Source organism: Gopherus evgoodei, chromosome 5, assembly GCF_007399415.2.
Source record: "Gopherus evgoodei ecotype Sinaloan lineage chromosome 5, rGopEvg1_v1.p, whole genome shotgun sequence".
NCBI lineage: Eukaryota > Metazoa > Chordata > Testudines > Testudinidae > Gopherus > Gopherus evgoodei.
In genome coordinates this window covers 139,286,130-139,307,565 of record NC_044326.1, presented here as the reverse complement: position 1 = coordinate 139,307,565, position 21,436 = coordinate 139,286,130, and the positions used below count along the sequence as shown (strand labels likewise).

The following is a 21,436-nucleotide window of genomic DNA, read 5'->3' as shown; positions in this document are numbered from 1 at the left end:
GGGGAAAGATTGGAGAAAATTATTTCAGCCATTTTTTGAGTTATCCAAATGGGGAAGGCAGTTTTTTGTATATATTATTATTAGTATTGTTATTATTTATTAATCATGTTTATTACTATAGTACCTAAGGACCAGGCAAGACTGGCACCCCATTGTGCGAGGTGCTGCATAAACTCAGAGTAGGTGATTGTCCCTTCCCTGAACAGCTTACGATATACATAGACAAGAGAAACAAAAGGTAGGGGTAGGGATGGATCACACCGGCACTGTGAATAATGAGATGGAGAGGTGGCGGGGAAACACCTCCTGGTTCCTGGTGCCCCCAGGGTGTAGAGGAGGGGTCTACTTTACACAAATCTGGGTTGAGGTTGGATTTGGGAGAGGGGTGGCTGCAGCTGGGTCCCATTTTAGCCCCTCTTCCCCGTGGAGCAGTCCCTGCTTTGGCTGCACCGTTCCACCTGTGCACACATATTTTTACTTTAGAAAAGAAAGGTAAAGCCTCTTTGCACATTGGTCGCTCAAAAACAACTGAATGTCACATGTGGCTTGTCCTCATTAAGGAATAATGCCATGTGCGGGTAGCCTGTCCCCCTTGGTGTGGCTTAAGCCCATCCCCTTTTTCTTTTCCGGACATTTGCTTTTGCCAATATTTGGAGCAGCTTCTCGTCTCTCCTCTCAAGGTTCCGGACTTGTGTTCCTTTGTGGCACTCAGGGGCTTCTCACTACGCCAGATACCCAGGGGTGGGCTCCCTTGAGAAAGTCAGTGCTAATGGTGCAAGTTGGCACGGAGTGTATAGTCCAGTCCCCAGGACCATACAAGTAAATAAACTTAACCCCAGTATAAGGGATTGGGGATTTACTGAGAACGGGAAGATGGGAGCTGAGGAAAGTAAGGATTACGGTTAACTAATAATTACCAAATGTTTATAACTAAGCCACACCCCCACCTCCTAAATCTCCCAGACTCCTCCAAACCCAGCTCCCTGCCTGGCAACTGGTCAAAGCAGATGGCCCAGGTGAGGTGGTGTGCCCTGAGATGGAGTGCAGCTGTCTAGTGCAGCAGGCAATTCAGAAACAACTCCCTCTGTGAAATGTGCCTGCTTAAATCGAGCTGCTCCAAGTATTGGTAAGAGTAAATACCCAAAAGAGAAAAAGAAGGCGGGCTGAAGCCATGCCCTGGGGGAGGGACTACACCCACTGGCGTTATTCCTTAATAAAGATCACAAGCTAAATATGAGTCAGCAGTGCAACACCGTTGCAAAAAAAAGCAAGCATCATTCTGGGATGTATTGGCAGGAATGTTGTAAACAAGACGCGGGAAGTCATTCTTCCGCTCTCTTCCATGCTGATTAGGCCTCAGTTGGAGTTCTGTGTCCAGTTCCGGGGTCCATATTTCAGGAAAGTGTGGAAAAATTGGAGAGACCCCAGAGGAAGGCGACAACAATTATAAAAGGTCTAGAAAACATGACCTATGAGTAAAGATTAAAATAATGGGTTTGTTTAGGCTGGAGAAGAGAAGACTGAGAGGGGACCTGTAAACAATTTTCAAGTACATAAAAGGTTGTTACAAAGAGGAGGGAGAAACATTGTTCTTGTTAACCTCTGAGGATAGGACAAGAAGCAATGGGCTTAAATTGCAGCAAGGGTGGTTTAGGTTGGACATTAGGAAAAATGTAGTAGTTAATCATTGGAACAAATTGCATATGGATATTGTAGAATCTTCATCATGGGGAGATTTTTCAGAGCAGGTTAGACAAACGCCTGTCAGGGACAATCTAGATAATACTTAGCCCTGCCTTGAGTGCAGGGCACTGGACAAGGTGACCTCTTGAGGTCCTTTCCAGTTCTATACTTGTATGATTCTATCATTTCTTAATTTTAAAATATTTTTGTCCAACTCTCATAGCACCTATTTGTCATGGACGATTTGCCACAGGTGAAGTTTCAATTTTTTGGGACACATCCCTGTAAATCCTCCTCATGTAGAGTGTCCATGGACTTTAGTAGGAGTCTGCACAGAGAATATGCCAAATTGTGTCTTGGGAGTTCAGCTAACCTGGGGTTTCCGTATACAACCTTCCCCCCCCCCATCCCAATCTTTAGAGTTCTCATTTAAAGTGGAACAGTTATGTTTTACCCTCCTCAGGTAACTCAGAAATAAGGACAGAGTTTTCTTCAAACTTTTCCCCCAAATCCACCTGGTGGCTGTGATCAATCATGGAAAACTTCAGAGGAAAGGGGACATTAGTCGTAAAGTGATGACCAGTTGCAAGCTGTGGTCCTGATTCTGCAAAGACTTACAAACCAGCTTAACTTTATGCACTGCCAGTTGTCCTAGTTATTAATGGATAGAGCACTGGACTGGGCTTCCATTCCTGGCTCTACCACAAGTCTGCTGGGAGACGTTGGGTAGGTCACTCCCTATCTATGTACTTCAGTTTCTCCATCTGTAAATGGGGATGTAAAAAGCTTTGAGATCTACTGATGAAAAGCACTAGGTATTATTATTATTACTCACAGTCTTTGCAGGATCAGAATGATAGTGCAATTTGTCCTGTTTCCTTGACTATAGATCCAGTGAATCTTATAAAGCAGTATGTGCAATGTGAATGAGTTAACTTTGCATTAAGGAACATTTTTTTTTATCGCCTGATTTTTGTGCATTTAATTTTGCAGTCTTAATGTTGCATTAATGCAGGATTTGCCATTATTTATATGTATATAATACACAGAGAGACATTAAAACAAAACACACATTTATGTTTAAGGTCCCCTCTGCACATCTGTGCATTTCTAGTTTCTGCACCTACAGGCCATGACATCTTGTGCTATGATATGCTTTACTTGGCCAATGCACAGTGGTTCTCAAACTTTTGTACTGGTGATCCCTTTCACATAGCAAGCCCTTGAGTGCGACCCCCCTTTATAAATTAAGAACACTTTTTTATATATATTTCACACCATTATAAATGCTGGAAGCAAAGCGAGGTTTGGGGTGGATGCTGACAGCTCATGACTCCCCATGTAATAACCTTGTGACCCCCCTGAGGGGTCCCAACCCCCAGTTTGAGAATCCCTGCTGTAGCACTTGGGGTGAGAGTGCCTGGATTTCTATGTCTGTAAAATGTGTATAAACCAGCATTCTTCTTCATTAGCCGATCTGACCCCTTTGGGTTTGGATATCCTGAGGTGTGTGAGAGTTGTATCTTCAGCCAGCTAACTGTCCTGGTACACTGATTTGCTTTCATCAGTAAAGAGGAGTAAATGTTTTCCATTCCTCAGGCTGAGTACTCTCTAAGATTTCAGAGAGAGTAGCCAAACCCATTTCTCTTCTTCTTCTGCTTCGCTGTCTTCAAGATTTTGCTGTGCAAAAAAGAAAAAGCAAACTCTTATATTTTTTATTTTATTTTTTCCTTTGGCCAATAATGTATAATGTATTTAACATACTTTTAAAGAAATGTCGGAAGACTTAAGCATATGCTTAACTTTAAGCATGTGAGTATTTCCCTTTAACTCAGTGGGGCTGTTCGTGTGTTTAAAGGTTAAGGATTGCCTTCCAAGGTGAATTAAACTAAATTGAATTAATGTTACTTTAATTCTGAATAAGAGCATCCACACAGGATCTTGGTGTTGTTTAACTAATGTACTTTAACCTTGCATATTGAGTTAATTTGGATTAACTATCCTGAGTGTCCCCCTGTAGACAAGCCCTTACACTGTACAAAGCTCTAATAAACCTTCTGAAGAGAACAACCACGGGATGAGAATGGAATGGAAGACCTAACTGTTCTTGTCCATCTCTGATATCGTCTGTACTTTGAATACGTTAACATAAAATAATGTACCTTGTCACGCCTTTATGTGCTATATTGCAGAGTGTTTGGCATCAATATAGTCTTCAAACAATACCCCTTAGAAATTCATGTAATTGTAGTCACCAAAAAGTGTGGCTGCCATGCACAAGGCAGAGAATATGATCAGTAGAAATTAAAGAGGACTCCAGAAAATTCGCTCTTCCAGCCAATAATTCAGAGACATCTGTAGGCTGGCTGTGGCAGCTCATTAGACCCTTTGCAGCCCCTGAGTAAATCTTAGGTAATATCCACGCTGGACCTGGAGGTATAATTTCCAGCTCAGGCAGATGTACCCACCCTAGAAAATTGAACTAGCGTGCTAAAAATAGCAGGGAAGCCATGGAGTCATGGGAGGCAGGATGGGCCTAGCCACCCCAAGTATGTATCTAGGGTCTCAGACAGGATCATGGCTAACTGTCTTACCACTGGGACTGCACTTACCCTCTGTGCGCCTGAGTTCTCCAGCTATACACTGCTATTTTTAGCACACTAGCTTGAACGAAGCTAACAAAAGTATGTCTACCAAAGTTGGTAATTACACCTCCAGCTCCAATGTAAACATATCTTTAGAGTCAAGGGGTGAAATTCTGGCCTCGTTGAAGTCAATGGGAGTTTTGCCTTTGACTTCAGGAGAATCAGGATTCCACCCTTGTAACCTGATTTTGTTACGGAGATGAATATTACCATGAATTGGAACCTTGTAGTTAAGTTTCTGTGCACAGTTTTGAAAATGTGCCTTTTACTATTGATCTCTCTAAACAAGGGACAAACGCAATAGGAAGTTGATATGAAGGATGTCCAGTAAATGCAAAGCCAGCAATGAAAATAACTGGTATTTTAGGAGGTTTAATTTGGGATGGATGGATAAATTGATTAGAGTTTTGGTGGTTTCCTCATCATGGAGGACATAAATAAGTAATTTTTATAGACCTTTAGTGATGAGTAACTCTGTATAGCTAATACTTGAAGCTGATGATGGTCTTGAGCAAAGATGTATTTATAATTAAAAAATAAACCATATCAAATATGGATTCAAATATATTGCAGAGTTCTTCAAATAAATGTATCTGCAAATATGTTTGTGAGATTATTAGCCCATCCCTTTAGATAGTAGTATAGTGAAAACTAATATTGATCTGATAATTTGTTTGAAAAATGTCAAACCCTGTGATCTTTACTGTAGGTAGAGTTTGCTGCTTCGCCTCCTTTCAGAAGTTGATGTGGTAACTGGTCTTTTTTTCTTCTTTCAAAAAGAAGAAAGCAAAAATCACAATCCAGCCAAATCCTTCACTCTACTGTAGTGGTAACTCAAGGCGTCAGCATTGACACAACAAATGGCATAGGTGAATAGACAGCTGCCCACGGATTTGGAAGTCAGAACTGACACAAGAGAAACTATCACTCACAATTCTATTGCATAATAATTACATGCAGTGAGAGAGGCCTAATCTACCAAAGGAAACTTACTTGATGGGGATCACTTGTTATCAGGGGAGATAGTTTCATGCAGAAGATAACCATGTACCAGTTGAAGATGAGATGAAAGTTCTGTATGCAGAACAAGGCTGTATTTTTATTACTCTTGCTTGTAAAATGGTCTGAAATCATCTTGTGAACACAGAAAACTTCCAGGATGTACTTCATTATCATTAGCTGATGTTGAACTGTATGTCCACATCTATTCATCATCATCATCGTTATCATTGCTATTATTAATTTGTACACTTAGGAGCCCCTGTCATGAATCAGGACCCCATTGTGCTAGGTGCTGTACAGACACGGAACAGAAAGATGATCCATGCCCTCCAAAAGTGTACAATGTAAGAAAACATCCCATAGTTTCTCAAACCCAGCCTCTTTATCATTCACTCCTCTTGGCAACCTATTTCAAGTGTGCTGCAGAAGGATTCATCATGATGGAAACTAGAGTAGAGAGTGTGATTCACAGTGAATAATGCACATAATTTCTTCAAAATTCATAGTTACTCAGTTTTATGGAGGGTTGTTTCCCACCCCTTTCTTCTTTCATGCTCTGAATTGATTATGGGCAGCTTGCTTCAAGTATTTGATATTCAATATTTGACATTTGACCTGAGTTCAATGGTTGTGATGGGTCTCCTTAGCCGGCTCACGGCATTGTTTCTACTGCGGGGCTGGATGCGTGTAACTCCTCGAGTCGGGAGACTAGGCTGGGAGAGATCACTGGGGCTTTCAATCCATCAGGGAGAAGAAGCAGATAAGCAGGGCTAGGAAAGCTTAGAAAAAATTAAACCTTTGCCTTTCTTGGCCACAGAACTTATGCTCATGCACAAGGGATAGTCCAATGGCTTAGTGAGCCTAGGACTTGCAAGAGCTGCATTCAGTTCCCTCTTCCCCCACCCCCACTGGCCCCTTCCTGTGCGATCTTGGGCCAGTCAGTTAAACTTGGATCCTGAAAGTTTTTTAGGCTCCTAACTTCCATTGTGATCAATGGACATTAGGCATCTCAATACCTCAGAGGATCTGGGCCTTACCCTCTGTGTGCCTGAGTTCCCCATCTATACAATTGGGAATGATTATTATCATCCCTGTGTCTCGCGGGCGTGGTGACATAAATACACTAAAGGTTACAGGTATTCAGTTAGTACAGTAAAGGGGGCCATATAAGCACTTTAGATACGTTAAAAAACAATTGGTCTCCTGCAAGCATTATTGGCTATGCGCAGAGTTTAAAATCAGGGCTCAATGAGAGCCTTGCTGCATATGCCGAGTAACAGATCCTGTAGATGTGCTGCCCTAGGAACAGAGCAGGGACTGGATTGTGATGCTGAGAGTTTCAATGGGGTCTCTCATTCATCCCCTTTTTGCTCCAGGCTGTATGTGGTCTTGCTTAGCCCTATCCCTGGGGCAAATTACTTCCCAGTTGTGGCTAGCCAATGCCCTCCCTTGCCTACCTGTGCAGGAGGCAGAATCCTGGCTCGGCATGGCCTGTTCTCACCTTCCCTGCACGGCTACTGGCAATATGAGTGGTCTGCACAAGGAATTCAGGTAGCACCTGATACCTCCATATTGTGGGTGTGTAGTCAAGGTTTCAATTGCATGTGTGGGCCTCGTTACAAGAAGTGAGATCGGATCCTTGTCTTGCTTGTGTAGTTTGTGCCACAGCTCTGGTGAACAGTGTGCATAGCCTCGACTCTGTATCATGCCACGCAGCGAACCCTTCATGTATAAAATTAACCACTAGGCGGGAAAATGCTGAAAGGAGAGAATGTCACCTTAGGCTCTCGCAAGTGCTTTTGCCAGTGAATCCTAACATTTACAGAAAGTAAACACAATGGTTTTAATCTGGGTGGGAAAAACCAGCCTTCACAGTATTTGTCTAGGTCTCGCTGAGACATTTTCCTTCTGCAGATTACCAGGATTTGTCCAGCACTCCACTCTTTGCTTGGGGTCCATCTGCACAGCAGCAGGGAGGTGGAATTCCCAGCTCAGGTGGATGTACGCACGTTGGCTCTGCTCAGTCTAGCAGCATGGACAGCGCCTCCGGCTAGCCACCCGAGGCCGTACCCAGGGCTCGGGCAGGACTGTACTCTGGCGACTAGTCTGTGCCACCGTAGCCACACAGGTGTTTTCAGGTGCAAGCTTGAGCAGAGATAATGTGTGTGTCTGCCAGAGCTGGGAATTACGCCCCCGATCTGCTGTGCAGACATACCAGGGTGACCAGACGTCCCAATAAAATCTGGACTGTCCCAATAGTTAGGTCTTTGTCCCGCGTCTCAACCAATCCTTGGTCAAGACGCAATTTGTCCTGATATTTCGTTCCGCCAGCAGCACTCAGCTTTTCTTAAGCTCCACTGGCGGACCTCCCCCCTCCATGTGTCCCGATATTTTCTCCCTCTCATCTGGTCACCCTAAGACGTACCCTCAGCGTGTCTGGAAGAGTCTCCTTCTGTTATTCTAAGTCAGAACCATACTGTTTTCCCCACCCCAAAACGATAACTGCTTTTCACTCCTGCAAGTGCCATTTTCTTACCCGTTAGAAGCTGGATGAAGCTTTTACCTTTACCTTACCGGCGACGATAGTGGTTTGGAAGGTACTACCCATGCAGTAAAGAACACAGGCTCTTCCATGAAGCGAATAACTTCATTGCTAAAATTGTGGCCTGTGTACTTTCAGTTCTTGTCATCTCCAGTCTGTGAAGATTGCTATTGTTTTGATCAAAGCAGTCCTTTTAGTTCTGATCCTCAGGTATCACTCTCGTGTGTTTCTCCCTGAAGATATGAGCAGTCTGAATCATTGTAGTAAGCGAAAATGATCAACTTTTCTCAGTGGATCCAAGGCATTAAGTTCACAATTGAGTAAAGGAAGAGGTCTTTTTTGAAAACCTCATATCTCTTGGCAGATAAAAGATATGTCTGGGATTAGTCTGTTGATATCTAAAGTGGCTTAATCCTGCCTGTCCCACTTCTTATTGATGCCTGCTTGTGTCTAAACTGAAGAAGAATCTTGCTCCTTCATGACAGAGTGTAAATTGAATTATGCCACATTTACTTGTGTACTTGCAGTGCACGTGACAAGAGAGATTTTAACCTCCATTTATAGAGTGAGAAGCAAATTAATGAGGATTCTCAAGTTCCTTATTTGGTCACTTAATTGGCTGTATGACAAAGAGCTCTGTGGTGCGTGTGTCAAACAACTTTTGGAGTCCTCTCGTGATTTGTGCTTTGCTTGACTTCTGATGCTGTTCTGTGTGGCCTGTCAGGTTGGATATCCTTGTTAAAGTGGCTGTAATAAATTGGCTAGCAGTGTGCATACAATGCAGTATATTAACTATAGCAACAGGGAGTACTTTTAGCAGCTTTTCAAGAGATCTAGATGTTTGCCCATAAGCATCAAAGCGGCCCAAACTTTCATTTAATATAATTAAAAGGACATCTGAAAGTAGTTTGATTCGCAGCAGGATTTTGTGGTTTGGTAACCTTTGTTAAAACTCTGTGAACTTAATATATTTCACAGCATGAGCAACCTTCACTTGATTTGTGTCAGGAAGAGAGAAAATACCTTGCGTGTTTCTGCTGTGCTGAGCCTACTGTTAGGATAGAGCAGGATCAAAGAAACAGACTTCAGTTTATCTTTGGAGTCTAACCTTCTCTGCATAAATACGGACAAGGAACATGAGTGCATACTTCTGTGACAGGGCAACATCTACACGCAGCATAGAGAGGTAATCTCCAGCTCCTCGTGCTAGCTCTCACACTAAAGACAGCAGTGTAGTTAGGGGCAGCAGTGGCAGGGGCCAGCCCCCCTGAGTACGGACCCACAGGGTTTAGGCAGATTTGTACTAACCTGGGCTGCTGCTTCCCATGCTACTACTGCGATGCTATTCATTTGAGCGCACTAGCTCAGATGAGCTGGGAATCCCAGACCTAGCTGATAGTGTTTGACATAGCCTAAATAACTGTAACTAAACTATACTGTCTGGAGAAATGTCCACAAGTAATTATAGCAAAACTGAAATATGCTGTGTTGTTATCTGGGATACTGGTTGGAGTCAGCCCTTAAATCCGTTGACGCTAGGAAAAGTCTCAAGATAAACTGCCATAGATGCTACTGGGAGATGTCTCCTTTATTTGGACAGTTGGAAGACTGCATGTCTCCGATTCCCTGGGAGTTCCCTCGAAGGATGTGGAAAATCTGTCAGAGAAACACATGCTGCGTGCAGGCATTTTCCTCTCTCTGTCTCTGTAGTTTTGCTTACTTTCCCTAAGTGAGGAGCTACCTGTTGTTTGTATGCTCTCAATTCCCAAATAGAAGAACAGCAAATAAATGCAATCCTCAGAAAGCTATTCCACATGGAAGTCCTTATGAGATGAAGTAGGTCATATGTTATGTATCAGAGGGGTAGCCGTGTTAGTCTGGATCTGTACATGCATCTGATGAAGTGGGTATTCACCCACGAAAGCTCATGCTCCAAAACTGCCGTGTTGCTGGCAGTGCTTGCCAGCAGGTGCCGCTTCTGCCCCGCAATCAGCTATCTCCCTCCTGCTGGGAGACACAGCTGATCAGCGGGGGCGGGGCGGAAGCCGGGCAGGTCGTTCAGAGCGGAGCCCGTGAGGTGCTGCTTTTTTAAAAATGTGGAGAGGAGAAGCAGTTTTCTGATGCATCCCACTAGCTACGCTACTGCGAAGTGCATGTTATGCCATGTTACCGCATGTTACAATGCACTGACAGCCTTGGAGATCAGGCTGGCCTCCCTTTGTGAAATTGTCTCTAGTGCAATATCTGTGCTTTGACTAAGGAAAAGCTTTAATCTGGATTCAGAAGAGTAATTTATGAGGAAAGGAGTTGTGTAATAATGAAGAGCCTTATCAGATAGATTTGAAGGCAGCTCCCTGCCGAGAAACCGAATTCAGTGACATCATTTAACTAAAATGACATTTCTCTTGTTTAACAATAGCTAAAATGCTTGTCTATTTTAGATCTACTATCCCAGCATAGGCTGATGACTGGTCCAGTTTGACTTGTGACCCTTTTATACAGATTACAATGTTCTCTTCATTTAATATTCCAAAGAGGCCAGATGTTTCCTAAGCTGGTCTATTTCAGGGCAGTCACCTTTCCAGTACCATGTGTCCTTGTGCACCCGGATCCTTGCTTTCAGTCTGCCCCCCTTGTGACAGGTCGGATCACAGAACCCCTCTTGGGACTGCCACGCGATATGCTAAGACTACCTCTGCTCCTGCTTGCCCTGCCAGCTCAGGACTCCAGCGTCCTGTCTTGCTGAGCCAGACACTCTCGTCTGCTCCAGCAAAGACCCAGGGTCTGAATTACTCGTCTCAAAGCTGCAGGTTTACCTGAAAACAGCTCACAGAAGTGTTCCTGTCTTTAACACTCAGATGCCCAACTCCCAGTGGGGTCTAAACCCCAAATAAATCTGTTTTACCCTTTATAAATCTTATACAGGGTAAACTCATAAATTGTTTGCCCTTTATAACACTGATAGAGAGATATGCACAGCTCTTTGTTCCCCCAGGTATTAATACACACTCTGGGTCAATTAATAAGTAAAAAGTGATTTTATTAAATACAGAAAGTAGGATTTAAGTGGTTCCAAGTAGTAACAGACAGAACAAAGTAAGTCACCAAGCAAAATAAAATAAAATGTGCAAATCTATGTCTAATCAAACTGAATACAGATAATCTCACCCTCAGAGATGTTTCAGTAAGTTTTTCTCAGACTGGACACCTTCCAGGCCTGGGCACAATTCTTTCCCCTGGTACAGCTCTTGTTCTAGCTCAGGTGCTGGCTAGGGGATTCTTCATGATGGCTCCTCTCCTTTGTTCTATTCCCCCCTTTATATATCTTTTGCGTAAGGTGGGAATCCTTTGTCCCTCTCTGGGCTCCCCTCCCCCCCTTCTCAGTGGAAAAGCACCAGGTTAAAGATGGATTCCAGTTCAGGTGACGTGTTCACATGTCACTGCAAGATTTCATTGCCCACTTGCCAGCACCCATGTATACAGGAAGACTTACAGGTAAACACAGCCATCTGCAGTCAGTTGCCCTGGTTAATGGGAGTCATCACGTTTCCAAACCACCATTAATGGCCCACACTTTGCATAATTACAGTAGGCCCTCAGAGTTATAGTTCATATTTCTAGTCCCAGATACAAGAATGATACATTCAGACAAATAGGATGGTCACACTCAGTAGATTATAAGCTTTGTAATGATACCTTACAAGAGCCCTTTTGCATGAAGCATATTCCAGTTACATTATATTCACTCATTAGCGTATTTTTATAAAACCATATAGACTGCAAAGTCACACCCCTTATCTATAAAGGTTATTCTATTCAAGCAGCGCAACATATATTCATAGTTAATGGGAGTGCTTCTCCACTGATGGCACTCTTTATGCTCAGATACAATGGTCACACAACTTCCAGCAGAACTTTCTAGCCATGTCATTGATCCTAGCTTTTGCTCATTTTATTTGGGGGCCTTGCAAATACTGATGTGTTTTGGTTTGTTTTAAGAAAAGGTATGTTTTTTCATCGCATTTTTCAGAGCAATATAAATGATAATTGGAAATAACACATAATAGGAAATTCATAAGCAAGAGATGAAATTCAATAAAGACAAGAGCAAAGCACTTCCCTTAGGAAGGAGAAAGCAAATGCACAACTACGCTATGGGAAATAACTGGCTAGGCAGTACTGCTGAAAAGGATCTGGGCGTGATAGTGGATCACAAAAGGAATATGAGTCAACAATGTGATATAGCTACTAAAAAGGTGAATAGCATTCTGGGGTTTATAAACAGGAGTGTTGTATATAAGACACAAGAGGTAATTGTTCCTCTCTACTCAACACTGTTGAGGCCTCAGCTGATTAACTGTGTCTGGTTGGGAGCCACACTTCAGGAAAGCTGTAGACTACTTGGAGAGAGTCCAGAGAAGAGCAACAAAAATGTTTTAGATCAAAGGTTTAGAAAACATGACCTCTGAGGAAAGATTTAAAAACTGGGCTTGTTTAGTCTTGAGAAAGTCCCACCTGGCTATTTATCTTTAATCAATTAATACTACAAGAGCATAAATGTTGTGGGTTTGACTCACAGAACTTTGTTCTTCTCTCTGAATTCCTTGAAGCATACCCAATTGTTGAGGGGGTTTTCTTTGGAGAAGGAACTTTTCCCATTACCAGTATTTGCCAGATGTTGTTAAACTCGGGCAGGGGGTTCTTCCAGTAATTTGCAAAAGAGCATCAAGCTGCAAATCAAAAATGGGTTAATATTTATGTGCATGTTCCTAATAATAATAATAAATAATTAATGAGCAGTGCGCCTCACAATAACACCAAGTGGCACCAATAAGATCAGGTCCCCACGACAGGCCCTCAACAAACATGTGGTGGGAGATAATTCCTCCTCTGAAGCACTTATCATTGAAACATACAAGTCAAACAAAAAATGGAAGGGAAAACACGCATGAGGTGACTTTCCCAAAGTCACTCAGAAGGTCAGTGGCAAAGCCAAGAATAAAACCCAGGCTTTCTGAATCCCTGGCCAATGGGCCGTGCAGCCACCCACGGAGCAGAGAAACTCACCTCGCTGCCGTCTCTGTTGCTTGTGATCCCTGGAGACAGAGAGAACATTGTCTCCCATAGCTGCTGTGCTACCACAACGCTCTAAATTCATGATTAATAAACGAAGAAACAAGGGCAAGTGCTGTTTGAGCAGCTGACCGTAATTGAACAACGTTGTAAAGCTGATTATTCACCACATTGCTGCAGTGTACTTTCCTCCTTGAGCCAGCGGGCACAAGAAAGCCAAGAGATTCATTATTCTCCCTTGTCTCGCCATTTATTTAAAATAAGTATTGCTGCAAGACAAACCCATTGGCAGTTTCCTGTTTAATTTGGTTTTCATCCAAAGCAGCCCTGCATGCACCTGATTCTGCTGCTGGTGGCCAGAGGAATCTGGACCTGGTTTTGAGCACAGTCATTTCTTCCGAGAGGGTTGTGTCTCTTTGAACAAGGACAGTAGCATCTCAGTGAACACCCTTTCTGTCTGATCGAGTCGGCAGTTGGTATGCATGCAACAGGAGGGCAGTGAAGATTTAGTTGTGTGTTGTGATGTATCCTCCTCCTCACCTACTTTGGGGTGGTGTATGCCTTTGGGGGCACTCCCTGTACTTCCCTGAGCCCCAGGAGTTCAACTGTCCTCTGCACAGAGGTGGGCTAGGAGTTCCTTGTGCCCATCAATTGGCTGGACTATGCCGAGCAGAGGGACCAGACAATCTGGGTCTCAATGAGAAGGGGAGCAGAGAGAGAGATTGTGTGCATGTGCACGCGTGTGTGTGTTTTTACACACAAAGTCCCTATGGCCCAACTTGTCCATAAGTGCACTTTGATGAATCATTCTTTGTTTGCAGTGAGTTGTCTGGAGGTAGAGAATAAAGTTGTCCTTAGCTGAAATTGGTTTTGTTGTTCGGGACATAAGGGGTTAAATTTACCCTGTAAAAGCTGGTAAGCTACAGATATAAATATGGCACTGAGGGCCGATTCTGTAGTCCTGACTCGGTCCTTAATGTTAAGCATGTGCTTAAGTGTTTTGCTGATTAAGGGCCTCAGGCCTGAGTGGGGGCCTGATCCTGCTGCTGTTTAAAACATTCAGCATGTTTATCAAAATAATGACTCAGCACAAACTGGGAAATATTCTCGGGGTTTGTCCCTGGGGGAAGATACTTGGACCTCTAGAATAACTTAACAAGATCCAAAAAAAAAATTTTATTAAACAATATGTGGGAATCTTTCCATTGGCTTGTGTGGGATTTGGAGATGGCCATTACACTGGGGGACTGGTGGAATCATCTTGCATTGTAGAGGTGTCAGGACCTAGTGAAGCTATCCTAGGTTGTGTTTGCCTTGTTACTCCCACTGTGTCCTGTACTGCTGCTAGTTCCTGACTGGTTAATACTGTAATGGGAGTTGTGTGATGTAATCTGCGTTCAGCCAAGGAATGTAATTGCTAATAATATGAAAGAGCATTAGAAAAGTCAAAGTTCTGTGTTTATATATTTTCTAATCAGCAGGATCGTAACAAGAGCAGTATATTAAAGCCCCAGTTCCACTGTCCACACTCATGCAAAACTCACAGCAAGTTAGGACCACAACACAATTGTTGGTGAGTGTATACAATAGGAAGCTATCTGCATGATGTTTTCAGGTCTACCTTAAACATGTGCTCTTTTGCAAGAGAGGCCAGTTTGAAATATCCTGTAGAATTGGAAGAGTCAAAAGAGGAATTCAGACTTGTTTCCCGTAGAGCCCCTTTGACACTCACCACTCTGGTTTGGACCAAGGTTTTATCATTCACAGATGAGAAGATAGGTAGGATGCATCCCTTAGTAGCTGTGTTGGGTTTTTTCAGTTTTTCAGCTGATGGCCTGCTCTCAAGAGGCTAAAGTACATGTTTAAAGAGCTGAGAATTGTTAGATAGTCACCAGTTTTCTGAGGTCAAGGTTGAAATGCGGTGGTACTGTGAGGCACACAATCTGCTCCCAGACTGCGCTGTAACTGGACCGGGGTGAACGGATTTTACAGCAATTAGTGTTTTCCAATGTCAATTCCCAGTTAAAGGCAGGGATTTTGAGTGTAGAAAAAGACATTTGTTTTCAAAATGCAAAGTTTAAAGCTTTGGTGGAGTGATAGTAAGACTTATGTGGCACCAATATATATGCAGACTCCTAGATTTAAAATGGAATCACTGTCACTTAGCCAGAAACTCTCATTGACATTTCTAAAAGGCGAGAAGATAAAAATAAACACACAAACAAAATGCAATTTTACAGAACTTAGCAACTGTCACAAAGGAAATCAACAGGATATGTAAAACCAATCTTTTCGTAAGGTATAATTACTGTAAAGCTCCTATTTAGTTGTCTGTTGACAATAATATATTTTAATATCAATTTGTAATTTATGAAAAGAAAGAATTATGTTTGGATGAATGGATTGATTGATTGGTTGTAATCCTAGGACAAAGCCAGGGAACAATGAGTTTGCCCTTGTTTGGGAAAGATTTCTCCTCTATCATTTATTGTTGTTGTTACTGTATGTGTTCCAGTAGTGCCTAGGAGTCACAGACCAGGACTCCCACTGTGTTAGGTGCTGTACAAATTCAGAACAAAGAGATGGTTCCTGCCCAAGCAGGTGGATACAGAGTGGGGAGCACAAGGAAACGAGACAATCGTCCTGGTCTCTGCATCAATCACTGTCAAGGGTGACTGCAAGGTTACTGATATTTGCAAAGAAGGCTGGGCTGCAGCAACTTTCAGTGGCAGTTGTGCACCTGTCTGTCATGGGCATTTTCCTAAATCCCAACCACACGTCTATGAACTTGACCCAACACTACTGAAGTTAACTTCTATGGGAGCAGGAGCAGGAGCAGGATCTATATTTGTTGCACTTGGCCTCACAGAAAAAGATTTGCACCAAAGATAGTTCCCACCATCATAGCTCTCCTCTCTCTGTGTTTACACTCCTGGTATATTAGTTATCTTATATACACCCCAGGAATCTCGGGTTTACTCAATGCAGTGTTGTGGGGGAGGCTGACTCTAGCTGTGGGAAGAACTGGATGAGACACCCACCTCCCCAGGTTCTGTTTTGTTTGAGGACTCGGAAAAGGTATTTGGCCAATCCTGCTAGTTTTTATACAGTTCTTATCAGATGAGCTGTATAGACTAGTGCTTAAAAGAGGATGTGGGAGGGAAATTTAAATGGAAAATGTTTAACTCACAGAATAATAGTAGGGACCAGTGGGAGTTTTGGTTTGTTTATTCATTTAAAGGAGCCTAGGGGAGTCAGGAACCCACAGCCTTTTAATGGGAGTTGGGTGCCACCCTCTCTTAGGCACCTTTGATAATCCCAGACTTTATCCGGATCATCAATGTCTCTTGGGATACTCAGCTCTCTCCTCCCCCTCCACAAACACACCCACCTTGCACCCGTTTCTCATGTTTTAGTCCCTGTGTTGAGGCTTTCAGCCTTCTGGCTGAGGAGGGCTAGGGGTTGAATGTCTGGGTCTGGAGCTTGGCAATGCTCCCCTTCCCCCCCGTACTATTGTGAAGATTAGTTGTAAGGCACTCACTGTGTTTGGAAGAACATTCTGCTTCTGCAGTTTTCCCTGCCCCTCAGGTTTGTCTACACGGCTGCTGGGAGCGTGCCTTCCTGACCAGGTAACTAAACTCATCCTAGCTCTGCACTAAAATGACCATGTGGTTGTTGCCGTGTGGATGGCAATCCAGGCTAGCCACTTGAGTACCGTCCTGCCTGACCCACTGGGTACCTGCTCAGGTGGCTACCTGGAGCTGCCACTTTTGCCACAGCATCCACATATAAGAACATAATAACGGCTTTACTGGGTCAGACCAAAGGTCCATCTAGCCCGGTATCCTGTCTAGCGACTGTGGCCAATGCCAGGTGCCCCAGAGGGAGTGAACCTAACAGCTAATGATCAAGTGATCTCTCTTCTGCCATCCGTCTCCACCCTCTGACAAACAGACACTAGCCATTTTTAGTATGCTAGCTTGAACAGAGCTAAAGCGAGTCTGTCTGTTTGGGGTTTGGAGACTCAAGTGCCATGTAGACATACCCTGACTGACCAGGGGGCAAGACAGACAGGGTAGGAATCAAATCTGTATAATCCATGTATGGGCCAAACCTCTGCTGTTCAGCTAAAAGCCCAGCCGTTGGATCAGTGCTTAGACTAGCACTGTCAATTGTTCTGTTTACCCATATTTGTTCCAGTGTCCTCTTCCTGCAAGCTCTAGCTCAAGAGAAGCTGTTCCTTTAACAGCTGTTTGGTTTCATTTAAACACCTACCTCAGCCCTTCTTCCAAACCCAAACATTTCATTAACGCTTAATCTCCATGGCCTTGCCTGCAATGCTGTGCCATAATGAAGTGCTTTGCTCAAAAATGTAGTGCTAGGAAGGTTAGGTTAATGCACTACGCTGGGTGAGGGAGTGCTTCTTTGGGAAAAACAATGGGCCAGATTCAACCCTGGTGTAACTCCTGTGCAGGCAGTTTTACTGGGTGTGTTCAAATCTGATTCAAAGCCCATTGAGGTCTGTGGGAATCTCTCTGTTGATCCTAATTCATCGGTGATATACATGCACTGGCTTCAGTGTAGCTATTCGATTTGACTGCTGAGTCCACAAGAGAGTTTGTGTAATATCCAGTTAATGTTCTGTCTTTCACAGATGTGCCCGCACACAAAAATTCAAATACAAATGAGAAAAAAAAGAGTTTTTTAAGAGCAGAATGTTTGGAGCAGATGTTGCACTACTACTAATGCAAGTATTTCAGCATGTTTCAAGTTTAGTCAAATATGCGTTACTGTCTCACCCAAACCCAGGAGCTAAGGCTGCAGTTAAGACTAATTCTTTCTACCATTCAACTATTTTAAAAAATAAAATCCAACATGATGTTTTAGCAAAGATTTAAAGGGCCCATTAGTAGCAAGCTAGATAAAAGTATTGCAAATTGTGTTCTGCATAATAATGTTGAGGGTGAGTGTGGGGAATCATCATTTTCTGACTGGAGTGCCTAATTACTTTCCTTGAATATGGGATCTTTGCAAGAAAAACACAGCCACGTTGCATAGACTTGCAAAGCAAAATGGGCACGTCTTTGATCACTCAAAAATAATAAGACTTCTCTTTGCTCTTTCGAAGGACAAAGCTTCTGATGTAAGCTACCAAAATGTATGAAACATTATTCAGACTGGGCTTTAAGATTTAAAAATACTGAAAAAAATTACCTATCTCTGTGTAGTTTAATGAGTCTTTTTGACTGATAAATTTATCATGTCACTTTAGATGCAGTTGCCAAACTTCCAAGGTTTTTATTATTAGTATTATTATTAGTATTATTTTATTTAAAAAAATAGTTTAAAAGTCTAGCAGCTAAATTTCTCGTTCGTGAACTCCAGACTGTTGGTGGTGGTAGTCCATTGCTGACGATGATGTTGTTATTGTCTCAGTTCTCATCTATGTCTATGCATATGACTCTGAAGTCCAAACCCTGATGCACAGAGTTGGCCACACTGGGCATGGGAAGTCCGTATCTATGATATTGGATGATGCAGCATTGTGGCGCCATTCACGTGCAGCCTGGAGATGATTACGTCAATCCTTCTCAAATCTGTTATGTTCTGATATTGTCAGAGACCATCAGCATTGCCTCAGTGCTGGTTGTGTTTGCTTGCTCTCTCAAGGACTTTAATATTGGTCACTTTGTCCTGCCAGTGAATGCTTATTATTAAGCAGAGGGAGCACATGTGAAATTTTTTAGGCTGTTTAATGTGCCGTCTAGGAAGAGTCCATGTCTCTGATCCATACAGAAGAGATGTTAGGACCACTGCACTGTAGATCTTCAATTTGGTGGTGAGACAAATGTGTTGGTTAAGGACTTTTATTGGGAGTTGGCCAAGAGCCTGGCTGGCTTAACAAATTCTGGAGGCAATTTCCTTATCAAGGGAACCATTGCACAAGATGACGCTGCCCATATATTTGAACTTATCCACGTTTTTCAGCTGTGTGCCTTGGATGAAAATGGCTGTGAAAGGAAAGGGTAACAACCCTCCTGTAGACAATACTATAAAATCCTTTCTGGCCAGAGACACCAAAATCCTTTTATCTGTAAGGGGTTAAGAAGCTCAGGTAACCTGGCTGTGACACCTGACCCAAAGGACCAATAAGGGGACAAGATACTTTCAAATCTTGGGGCAGGAGAAGGCTTTTGTTTGTGCTCTTTTTTTTCATGGTGTTCACTCTTAGGACTGAGAGGGACCAGACATCAATCCATGTTCTCCAAATCTTTCTGCACAAGTCTCTCATATTTCAACCTTGTAAGTAACAGCCAGGAAAGGCGTGTTCATTTATCTTTGTTTTCTCAACTTGTAATGTTCCTTTGCTAGAGGGAGGTTTATCCTTGTTTTGCTGTAACTTTGAAACTAAGGCTAGAGGGGTTCCTCTGGGCTCTTTGAATCTGATTACCCTGTAAAGTTATTTCCATCCTGATTTTACAGAGATAAACTTTAACTTTTCTTTTAATAAAATCCTTCTTTTAAGAACCTGATTCATTTTTCATTGTTTTAAGATCCAAGCGTTTTGGATCTGTGTTCACCAGGACTAATTGATGAGGATATTCTCTCAAGCCTACCCAGGAAAAGGGGTGTAAGGACTTGGGGGGGAGGAATTAGTCTCAAATCTGCCCAGGAAAGTGGGGGTTAGGGACTTGGGAAATATTTGGGGGAAGGTAGAGTTCCAAGTGGCTCTCCCCTAAGATTTGGAACACGCTTGGTGGTGGCAGCTTACTGTTAACCTAAGCTGGTAAATAAACTTAGGGGGTCTTTCATGCAGGTCCCCACATCTGTACCCTAAAGTTCAGAGTGGGGAAAGAACCCTGACAGGCTGGCGCTGGGGCATTGGAATGAGATGCTGGTTGGAACAAGACCTCTGTCTTCCCAAGACTGAGGGTGAGGGCAAAGAGCTGGGATGCTTCAGAAAACCTATCGACGATGACCTGAAGCTCATCGTGTCTATGGGCCATCAAGGCGCAGTCATCTGCAAAAAGTGCCTTGAAGAGAAGTCTCCCCAGTGTCTTGGTCTTAGCACTGAGTCTTTGAAGATCCAAGAGGAAACCATCGAATTGAGAGTGGATGTATATCCCCTGATCCAAGTCCCTTGTGGCATGGCTGAGCACATAGGCAAAGAATAAATTGAACAGCACTGGAGCAAGTACGCAGCCTTGCTTCACTCCATTCGAGTTTTTGAATGTGTCAGAAGAGTCACCATTGGAGAGCACTTGCATTGGCATGGGGTCATGGAGCAGATGGATGATTTGTATGAACCTTCTTGGACAGCCCAGTTTATGTAGAATAGCCCATAGACCCTCTCTGTTGACCATATCAAAAGCTTTGGTCAATTTGATGAAAAGTGCATAAAGGTCCCTGTTCTGCTCTAAACATTTTTCCTGGGCCTGCCTTACAAGACTCATATCCGTAGTACTACAACCTGATCTGAAACCGCACTGTGCTTCTGACAGATTCTCTTCATATGTTTGCAGTGAGTCTTATCAGTAGAATATGAGTTAATATTCTGCCTGCTGTACAGAGGAGAGCAATGCCTCTGTAATTTGCGCAGTCAGCTCTGCTGCCTTTGTTTTTGAACAGTGATACAGTAATAACATATTTAAAGTCTTATGGCATTTCTTCTTTCTCCCAAATGCCACTCAAGATGTCATGAAACACCTCGATGGCCTTGGGGCCTGCTACTTTATACAGTTCTGCTGGAATACCATCCTTTCTGGATGCTCTGCCAGAGTTCAATTGTTTGATGGCTTTCATGACTTCTTCAACTGATAGAGGGAGGTTAAGTTCCGCTTTAATGGGTTTCTCAGGTAACTGATCAATGTCACGCCTATGGACCCTGGATGGCCTAATGAGTAGACTATTTAAGTGATCATCCCTTCTCTATAATTCCCTCTCTGTCTTTGATGAGGGCTATGCCATCTGCCAACTGCAGGAGCATTGCGCCAGATGTAGATTATCTGTAGACTGCTTTGAGAGAGTCAAAGAACATCTTTGCATTGTCCGTATGCGTGTAATGCTGAACTTCTGCAACTTCTACCCATACTGTAAAAGCTGAGTTCAGGGCCTGGAATGTAAATGCTTGACACCAAGAAATAGATTTTGCTGCTGGAAAATCAATATGTCTGGATAGCATGGGTGTAATTCTAACTCCATTAAAATAATCGAGAATTTCGCCATTTACTTTAACGGGACAAAAGGTTCACCAACATTTGTAAGTGGGGTGTGGGACAATGTCTCTTGAATGTTTCTGGACTGATGTTCAAAAGCTTCAGTCAACTATAAGAGGAGGTCCTGGGTGCTCAGCATTTTTGAAAATCAAGCCATTAATCTCAAGGAGAAAGGAGAAATATGGATTTCTGTAATATACTCTCTAAATGGCAGTGCAGAATAATGGGGTTCTGTGAAAGAAAATTCTGATGAGTCAACCAATCCTCTGCTGATG

At 43.0% G+C, this 21,436-nt stretch overlaps 1 protein-coding gene across 20 annotated transcripts in view; it reads left to right on the top strand.

The window, feature by feature from the left end:
- The window catches only part of ADGRL3 (adhesion G protein-coupled receptor L3), an 817,914-nt gene that overhangs the window by 674,697 nt on the left and 121,781 nt on the right, over positions 1–21,436 (top strand). The window lies entirely within an intron of this gene.